Source organism: Bubalus kerabau, chromosome 1, assembly GCF_029407905.1.
Source record: "Bubalus kerabau isolate K-KA32 ecotype Philippines breed swamp buffalo chromosome 1, PCC_UOA_SB_1v2, whole genome shotgun sequence".
In the NCBI taxonomy this organism is placed as follows: Eukaryota; Metazoa; Chordata; class Mammalia; order Artiodactyla; family Bovidae; genus Bubalus; species Bubalus kerabau.
The window spans coordinates 63,377,603-63,388,157 of NC_073624.1; the positions used below are offsets into that span (position 1 = coordinate 63,377,603).

General features: G+C 37.0%; 2 pseudogenes; one reads left to right on the forward strand and one right to left on the reverse strand.

Annotated features, from left to right (window-relative positions):
* Window positions 1–5,032: 5,032 nt before the first annotated feature.
* On the forward strand, window positions 5,033–5,981 carry LOC129641552 (olfactory receptor 6C1-like; annotated as a pseudogene).
* Window positions 5,982–9,260: 3,279 nt separating this feature from the next.
* On the reverse strand, window positions 9,261–10,229 carry LOC129641553 (olfactory receptor 6C3-like; annotated as a pseudogene).
* Window positions 10,230–10,555: the final 326 nt, after the last annotated feature.

A 10,555-nucleotide genomic window follows, 5' to 3' on the forward strand; every position in this document is an offset into this window, starting at 1 on the left:
CATGCTTCGGTTCAAGCAGAAAGAATTTAGAATACCAATTTGACCACTTACTAGCTATATGATTTTGTTTAATATTTAGCCTCTCATTGTTAGGTTATTCAAACATTACACAAAGCTATTGCAATGAGTCTATTCAGATCAGATCAGATCAGATCAGTCTCTCAGTCGTGTCCGACTCTTTGTGACCCCATGAATCGCAGCACGCCAGGCCTACCTGTCCATCACCAACTCCTGGAGTTCACTCAGACTCACGTCCATTGAGTCAGTGATGCCATCCAGCCATCTCATCCTCTGTCGTCCCCTTCCCTTCCTGCCCCCAATCCCTCCCAGAATCAGAGTCTTTTCCAATGAGTCAACTCTTCACATGAGGTGGCCAAAGTACTGGAGTTTCAGCTTTAGCATCATTCCTTCCAAAGAAATCCCAGGGCTGATCTCCTTCAGAATGGACTGGTTGGATCTCCTTGCAGTCCAAGGGACTCTCAAGAGTCTTCTCCAACACCACAGTTCAAAAGCATCAATTCTTTGGTGCTCAGCCTTCTTCACAGTCCAACTCTCACATCCATACATGACCACAGGAAAAACCATAGCCTTTGTTGGCAAAGTAATGTCTCTGCTTTTGAATATGCTATCTAGGTTGGTCATAACTTTTCTTCCAAGGAATAAGCGTCTTTTAATTTCATGGCTGCAGTCACCATCTGCAGTGATTTTGGAGCCCAGAAAAATATAGTCTGACACTGTTTCCACTGTTTCCCCATCTATTTCCCATGACGTGATGGGACCGGATTCCATGATTTTTGTTTTCTGAATGTTGAGCTTTAAGCCAACTTTTTCACTCTCCATTTTCACTTTCATCAAGAGGCTTTTTAGTTCCTCTTCACTTTCTGCCATAAGGGTGGTGTCATCTGCATATCTGAGGTGTTCGATAACTGCATAAATCTTAGCATTGTCTCTCAATGAGTTTCCTCAAAAATGGTTATTAATTTTTTTATTGGGATCATCTTCCTCAAAGGTAATAATTGATTTTACTTTTAGGAATAATAATAAAAATAGTATTTACTCTGGGAATGCATGCTTTAAAATTTTTATATAATTTCACTTTTCTTTTAATTAAATTAGCCCTCATAATAATTCCTTGAAATATTATAGTCATGTTCATAGTGGAAAAGAAACCTTTAACTCAGAGAGTTGTATTTTTAATAATTTCTCTTGGAATACAAATCCCTAATAGTCTCACACGTTTTTAACTAAAGTTAAGTCCTGATGCCATATTTTTATAAGAATTTATTTCCTTTTAAGTTAAAAATTATCTTCAGACATAGATAATAGTTAAAACTGAGACAATTAGGGGAGAAGCAACATTTCTAGGAAATTATACAGATTTTGAGAGTGACTTAGGTCTTCACAGTTTTCCCCTCATTATTCCTATTCATACTTATTGGTGCTTTGATTTGATTTCCCTTTTCCATTAAGAAAGAATCAAGGACTTTTTTTTTTTTTTTTTAATTAGAGGACTGAGAGAAACAGGACTCTGAACTAATTGTAGGACTAGCAAAGGCAGTCATAAAGTAATAATCTGAAAATAATCTAAATTGACTCTTATGAGTTGTTTTTATTTTTTCCCCTTACAGTTACGATGATGTTTTTCCATGGTATTAGATGTCAGCAAACACAATCAGGAGTGGAATGAATCATTCTATAAAAAATTACCCAATATATCAAATTTAATAAATATTCTGTTTCCTTCTGTGACAAGTTATTCTAGCTTATAAACCTAACACCAGGAAAAAGATCCTCAAGCGAAAGGAAAAGATAAAGAAGTGGAATACTATGTCATATGCAAAGGGTGCAAACTGCCTTGAGGATATATGTATTCATAGAATTACTTATGATTTCCTTAGGAGTCTTAAAGTTATGAAGAGAAAATTCAGTACACATAGAGAATGTGAGAAGCTAATTTGTTTCCAATTATATTGTGGAATTTAGAGAGCTTCCCACTCGTGTCTCACAATTTATATAAAATAAGGAATGTAATCTTTAATAGACATTTAAATATTGTCACTTTTTTAAATTGGTGAATTTGGGCAATGCTAGTGATCTTTTCTCAAAGAAGCCATGCTTACACTTTACTATGGAATAGCATGTGTGTCCTGAAAATCACTTCCAGTTATCTTATTTAACACAATGGACAGCATTTGTTTATCATATAGGTTAATTTTCACTTTCAATGAGCCACATGCCTGTTTCGACAATGAGATCCAAGACACTGTTGCTAAGTCACTTCAGTCGTGTCTGACTCTTTGAGACCCTATGGACTGTAGCCTGCCAGGCTCCTTTGTACATGGGGATTCTCCAGGCTGAATACTGGAGTGGATTGCCATGCCCTCCTCCAGGGCATCTTCCCAACCTAAAGATGGAACCCACATCTCTTATGTCTCCTGAATTGGCAGGCGTGTACTTTAACACCAGTGCCACCTGGGAAGCCCTTATCCAAGACACTAGAATTCATTACAAAGGAAGGGACAGAAAGGAATATGTAACTTGTTATCCTAAGTTCCATGGGACTAAGGGAAAAAAAGCTTGAATGAGTTGTAAGGAAAAAAAAAAAAAAACAAAACTCGGAAATGATGTCTTACAAATTTGGATATATTCTTCATTACTTTACCAAAACCATCCCAGGAATAGTTAACACCTCACATTCCAGAAGTGGTTTACACATCAGAGTCATCAGTTCAGTTCAGTTCAGTCGCTCAGTCATGTATGACTCTTAGACACAGTTGTTAATTACAGATGAGTTTTGTTAACTGAGAACAATGACTTTTATATTTGTAAATATGTATCAAATTCTGGGTTGCCTGAATTTATTGAGGGAACTCAGCTTCCTTTTAACATAAATTCATTATTATTACTGTTAATTTGAATGAAAAAATAAAGGTTTTCATTGCTATTTCATGTTTATACTAATATACTGACAAAATAGAGATTCTATTAAGAGAAGATTAATGTAGATGCTTCCCAGGTGGCACAGTTGGTAAATAATCTGTTTGCCAATGCAAGATTTGCAAGAGACTTGGGTTCAATACTTGGATGGAGAAGATCCCCTGAAGTAGAAGATGGCACCCGCACTCCAGTATTCTTGCCTGGAAAATTCTGTGGGCAGAGGAGCCTGGTGGGCTACAGTCAATGAGGCTGCAAAGTGTTGGACACTTCTGAGAAACAGAAATGGACAGAAAATACTAGTAACATTTAGATGGCATAAATTTTGAAGAAAAAATATTCTCTGGAAGGTAATGTTTGTTTTCAGATATTCATATACTTTGGTTGAGAGCTTAGCTGAAGAGCCAATGGAGCAAAGCAACCATCTGTGGGATTATGACTGAATACCTCTAAGTGAGAGTCCTGCCCATGCAGAATGATATGTTAGCATCACAGGAGCCTTGATTGGCCTTGGATAGCTGGTCCCTCAACATCCTTCCTGGCAGGACTCCCTGGGGTCCCTAAGGGAGCGCCACCTTGTTCTTTGGGACCAGGGTCAGGTGCAGAGAGCCTTTCATCCTGGGACTGGGTGCAGCCAGAAAGGTAGTCACTCCTTCACCCATCACGGCGCCCCCATTTGTAGGGAACCTGGTGCCAAACCATTCGTAGATGACCTAATTCTGGTTTGGGATTTCGTATGTAGCAGAGCTGCATTGGAATCAACAAAGTTGATTGACACTAGTTCCATCTAGTCAAGGCTGTGGTTTTCTGATGCTGGGAGGGATAGGGGGCAGGAGGAGAAGGGGACAACAAAGGATGAGATGGCTGGATGGCATCACCGACTTGATGGACATGATTTTGTGTGAACTCCAGGAGTTGGTGATGGACAGGGAGGCCTGGCCTGCTGCGATTCATGGGGTCGCAAAGAGTCGGACTGGCCTGAGCAACTGAACTGAACTGAGCTAACTGATGTAGCAGAGAAGCTCCGTTTCTGCTATCTACTGAAAGCTTCAATAATTTGGCCAGTTGATGCCAACAGCTGACTCATTGGAAAAGACTATGATGCTGGGAAAGATTGAGGACAGAAGAAGAGGACGTCAGAGGAATGGCATCACCATGGCATGATGGCATGGATGACATCACCGATGCAATAGACATGAACTTGAGCAAATCTGGGAGATAGTGAGGGACAGAGAAGTCTGCCGTGCTGCAATCCACAGGGTCACAACAAGTCGGACACGATTTGGAGACTGAACAACACATTTTGGTTTCCTTAACTCATAACACAGATGCAATCTACCAAACGTCCACTCTGCCTCCTCTCTTGACTGTCTAATATCTGAAAAGACTGCTGAAGCAAATCCATTATCTGCATTCCTCAGATATCTGGGGCCTCAGAAAAGGAGTATGAGGTTGGGAAGGTAATATGAGTCTGAGTGAAAACTTAGAAATCTGTCATGTTATTAAAGATTTCATTCCAATGACTTTTATTTTGGAGACATATTCACTGGTTGACTTTTTCCTGACACATTTAGGTTTTCTATATTACAGTAGAGAATAACAATACAAGGAACCAGCTGACACAAACTAGGATAGGGTGATTTTATGGGGCTTGAAAAAAGAAGAAGTCTTTCCCAACAGGAGGGAATCCTCTAAGAGTGGGGGATGGGGCATTTTACAAGTCAACAGGTAGCATTTATTTTTCTGTATTTCCTAGGTTTTAGAAAGATCTAGGTGATAATCCCTCCTTTTTCAATTCAGGTATGTGATTTGGATAAGATTTTTAAAAATTATTTCTACTCTGATTGCAACCTGTAAAACAGGGATTTGATAAAGAAATATTCTATGTGAAACACACATACTGGCATATGGTAAAAACTTACTTTAAAGTAAGTTACCTATTCTTTTTAACTTGTTTTTTAAAATCTCCTGAATTATGTTAGCATGGCATAGTAAGTTTACTTTCAGAGACAAATCCCATTGTTATACATGGATAATCCCCTTTTCTGTGTCTTCCCTTTGTGTTTTCTCCTGAAGGTTACTTAAAAGAAGAAGTAAAATGAGAAACAACACAGAAATAAGAGAATTTATCCTCCTGAGACTGTCGGACGACCCACAACTTCAGGTTGTGATCTTTGTCTTTCTGCTCATCACCTACATGCTCAGCATCACTGGGAACTTGACCATTATCACCCTGACCCTGCTGGATATCCACCTACAGACCCCCATATATTTCTTCCTCAGGATTTTCTCCATATTGGAAGTTTCATTCACAACTGTCACTATTCCCAAGTTCCTGGCCACCATTATTACAGGAGATAAAACCATCTCTTTTAATGATTGTATGACTCAGTTTTTTTTTTGTTTTTTTTTTCATTTTCTTGGGAGTCACTGAGATTTACCTTCTGGTTGCCATGTCCTATGACCGCTACATTGCCATCTGCAAACCCCTGCATTACTTGACCATCATGAATCACAGAGTCTGCACACTGCTTGTCTTGGCCTCTTGGCTGACTTCATTATTAATTATATTCCCATTACTCATGTTCTGCATACAGCTTGATTACTGTAAGTCCAATGTTATCAACCATTTTACTTGTGATTATTTCCCTTTATTATACCTTTCTTGTTCAGACACCAAATTCCTATGGATACTGGGGTTTTCCTGTGCTGTGTTTATTGTGTTGTTCACTTTAGCATTAATAATTCTGTCCTACACATATGTCATCAGAACAATTTTGAGGATCCCTTCTACCACTCAGAGGAAAAAGAACTTTTCCACGTGTTCGTCCCACATGATTGTCATCTCCATCTCTTATGGCAGCTGCATTTTCATGTATGTGAATCCATCTGCAAAAGACAGGGTCTCTTTGAGCAAGGGAATAGCTGTGCTAAATATCTCAGTAGCACCCATGCTGAACCCCTTTATCTACACTCTTAGGAATCAGCAAGTCAAGAGAGCCTTCATGGACATGGCAAAGAAGACTATGTTTTTCTCATGGAAATGAAAATATAAAAGTCCCTGTTTCATAAATTAGATGCATATGAGTGAAGAGCAATTAAATTAAAATCCAGGTTTTTCAAAACTTATTAATATCCACACAGCCTCCCTAGATTCATTTTCATCATTTATATTTTTGTTGTCAGCAGTTTACTAAGGATATTTGCATATGTGTATTTTATTTTTGCCATTTAAATTTGAACTCTTCATATGTGTACATATATATACGTACACATTTTTTTCCATTCAGATTGCAAACCTTCTCTCATGCACTTTTCTTCTGGTGAAATTTCAAAATGCAAGAGAAAATAGCATTTTGTGATTTTACCAGAATTACTCTTTTCAATAATTGAGTAAATATTGTATCATGTTTAACCTTATTTTTTATTACCACACAAGGACAATAAACATAATCTGACAGTCTCATTAGAACATTGCATATACTCTCCTTTTCATATTGTGGCCAATTTAGTAACTATGTGAAAAACAGTACAACTTAAAAGAATGATGTAATTACACTTTCTTGAGAAATCAAATAACTTTTCTCATTACTGAGTTTAACATTTTCTGTGCTGTATAATTTATCAACTCAAAGACTATTATAATGAAGGAAACTATGAAAGCTATTAGGGAAAACTATGAAATAGCCTCCACTTTTTGGGGAACTCTAAAATTAACATATGTATCATAACAATTCTTTTTAAATGCCTGGAGAAATTATCAATTAAAAACAATACACAACGTGAGAGTTGCAAGTTAAATTTTATTGGGGCAATATGAGGATTGCAATCTGGGAGACAGACCTCAGATATCTGTGAGAAACAGATCTAAAGAGGTATAGGGGAAGGACAGTATATATGTGATTTGGTAAAAAGGGAGTACATGTATTCAAGCACATTTCTTTTTGTAGAAAGTTTCTGCTCGTCTCATGAAAAGTCTGCTAGTTATGAGAAACAATCGTCACCGTGAAGAATTTTAGTGTTTTTGTTGATATGAGGAGACACAAAATTGGGCTCATAAAATCAGCTCCTGAGACTGTTTAACTATCTGAAGGCCTGTCCTGCCAGTTTTCCCAGAGCACAAAGTGCCTCACTCCTGCTCTCCACACTGAACTCCTTCAGGCGGTGTTGAACATCAGCAGCTGCACAGCACATGATTTAACCATTGTAGAGGCAGATGGCAAGCACTCATGGCAAGTGCCAATTTGTAGCTGGCAAAATAAATATTACTGGATACCAAAGATGACCGCATTTCCTGTGGTCAGTTGTATATTTAAATAAAAGCTTGATGTTAAGCTGATCTTTTGATAATCAGTAGCTAAGGGGTGTTATAACTTTCTCATATTTGTGACTATTCTGAGATAATAGTTTGTACACACGATTCATTTAATTGCCTCTTTAAGTGATATGCCTAATCAATAGGAGTAAAGAAGGCAACAAGAGCAAAGTTTTACCATATATAAACTTGAGGGTTTTGTTAAAAATGCTTATTTAAGCATTATCATATTGGAGAATGTACTGATTAGAATATATATGAATAATCATACAAAATCATGCAATTCTGGCCCTGAACACTTTTTTCGTTTCTGTTTTACCTGAAGTCAAAAATTTATATAATGATGAAAGGTACTCAAACTCATCCCTCATTTTTTTTTTGTTCTTTTATTTTATTTTATTTTTTAACTTTACAATATTGTATTGGTTTTGCCATATATCAACATGAATCCGCCACAGGTATACATGTGTTCAGGATATGGAACACATCCCTCAATTTTAAACCATTATTATGCAAAGACTGTAACCATAACTCAGAGGCCAGTTTTTCCTGATAGTCACATACCATACTCAATTGAGAGTCTTAGATCTATCATTCGATGAAACACAAGAAAAACAACTTACAAAAATAATACTGAGATTTCCACTTTGTAGGGAAGTCATACCCTTACTTTCTCCTTCCCTCATGCTGAAACATTTATAATTTCTAAGCTTGATTGGAAGCATGTGAAAATACTGAAGTTTAGACTTGATTGAGGGTTGTGAGTTCTTATTCACTCAATAAAAATATACCATAAATAGTAGATAGGTTAGTTCTGGGAATTAAAAAATCTGTAAAAATTTTACAAAATTTATGAAGGAGCCTACGCTGATATTTTCAGATAATGCAGCACTCTACATCATTCTATACAAACTCTTTAGTGTTTAGTTTAAATGTTTGCTATCAGTATAATCATTTTGATTATCAATAGCAGGGATCAACACAGACTTTTTCTGTAAAAGGGTAATACATTAATAATTTAGGGTTTGTAGGCATAGTGTCCCTGATTCAATTACTCAGTTCTTCCTGTCTTTATTTTTGATGCAGCTATGAACAACATGTAAATGAAAGGGCTCCGGATGGTTCAATAAAACTTTTAACAAAAATAGGTGGTGGATCAAATTTCCCAGTGAGCAATGGATTGTCCACCAACCTCCTGTCTTAGAATTTTACTAAACATTGGCCCATATATTATTTCTTATTCAAAATAAGGTAGTATGACTAATAGGTCCATCTAGTCAAAGTTATGATTTTTCCAGTAGTCATGTATGGATGTGAAAGTTGGACTATAAAGAAAGCTGAGTGCTTAAGAACTGATGCTTTTGAAATGTTGTGTTGGAGAAGACTCTTGAGAGTTCCTTGGACAGCAAAGTGATCCAAATAGTCCATCCTAAAGGAAATCATTCCTGAATCTTCATTGGAAGGACTGATGTTGAAGCTGAAACTCCAATACTTTGGCCACCTAATGTGAAGAACTGACTCATTTGAAGAAACCCTGATGCTGGGAAAGAAGGAAGGTGGGAGGAGAAGGGGACGACAGAGGATGAGATGGCTGGATGGCATCACCAACTCGATGGACATGAGTTTGAGTGAACTCCGGGAGTTGGTGATGGACAGGGAAACCTGGCATGCTGCAGTTCATGGGATCGCAAAGAGTCGGACACGACTGAGTTACTGAACTGAACTGAAGACTGAAATTTTCAGAAATCCACATTATTCGTGAGATTCTTTTTCTCAAAAAAAAATGGCTTATGTTGTAACATTTTACACTTCATCAAATACAAATGAATAAAAAACAATTTACAGAAAATTCTGAAGCAATATTCAGCTTTATTCAATTTATTTGGTTCAACGTGTGGTGAAGTTCAGAACAGGAATAAATAAAAAGGAATTCTATAACTGTAGTGAAAGAGTTTTGAGAGAATATGAATGAAGAAATAATTGACCAGAACTTTATTTTTTAATGCTACAGTTAGTTGCATTTATTGGAGAAAAAGATAAACTTTTGGATGGTATCCTTAAAGGCTTGCTTCACTTGCTGGTTCCTTAGTGTACATATAAACAGATTCATCATAGGAGCAACAGAAGTATCCAGAATTGCTACTCCTTTTATCAAGGATTTTTTTTTTTTTTTTTTTTTTTTTTTTTTTTTTTTTTGCTGAAGGGTTGATATACACAAATATACAGCTTCCATAAGAGATGGAAATGACAATCATGTGAGAGGAGCATGTAGAAAAAGCCTTTTTTCTTGACTGGCAGAAAGCAGTCTCAGAATTGTCTTGATGATGAACATGTAGGATAGAATTATTAATGCCAAAGTAAAAAGCAGAATCTCTATTGCAGAGTAAAAACCAATCACTTCAAGGAGCCATGTGTCTGAGCAGGATAGTTTCAATAGGGGGAAATAGTCACAAGCAAAGTGATCAATGATATTAGAACCACAGTAATCTAACTGGAGAAAAAGAATAACAGGTGGGAAGATGTTTAAGAACCCTGCCAGCCAAGCACAAAAGACAAGCAATACACAGACTCTGTTGTTCATGATGGTTGTGTAATGCAGGGGTTTGCAGATAGCTACATAGCGATCATAGGACATGGCAGTTAGAAGATAAAATTCAGTGATACCCAAGAAAATGAAGAAAAACAGCTGAGTTGTACAATTGTTGTATGAAATTGCTTTGTCCCTGGTGATAATTGTGCCCAGAAATCTAGGAATACAGACAGTTGTAAAGGAGATTTCTAATATAGAGAAGTTCCTGAGGAAAAAATACATAGGTGTCTGTAGATGGGAGTCCACCAAGGTGAGAATGATGATGGTCAAATTTCCAGTGACACTTAATATATATGTGATGATTAAAAAGAGAAAAATCACAATCGGAAGCTCTGGGTTATCTGATAGCCCTAGAAGAATGAATTCTGTGGGTCTTGTGTGGTTTTTCATTTCTGATTATTTTCTCCCTCATTAGAACAGAAAATGTATGCTTTCCCTGAAGTTGCTCAGTCATGTCTGACTCTTTGCAACCTGTGAACTATAGCCTACCAGGCTCCTCTGTCCAATCAAATTTTCCAAGCAAGCGTATTTGAGTGGGTTGACATTTCCTTCTCCAATATGCTCTCCCTATAGGACATAAAAAACGTTAAAAGATATTTGCGGATAGAATACAAAAGTTTTAAAGCTTCCATCATGAAGTAGTGTTTGACATTGAAAACCTCTCTTCCTTTCAAAGAACCAGCTTTTGGTTTTGTTGATTTTTGCTATTGTCTCTT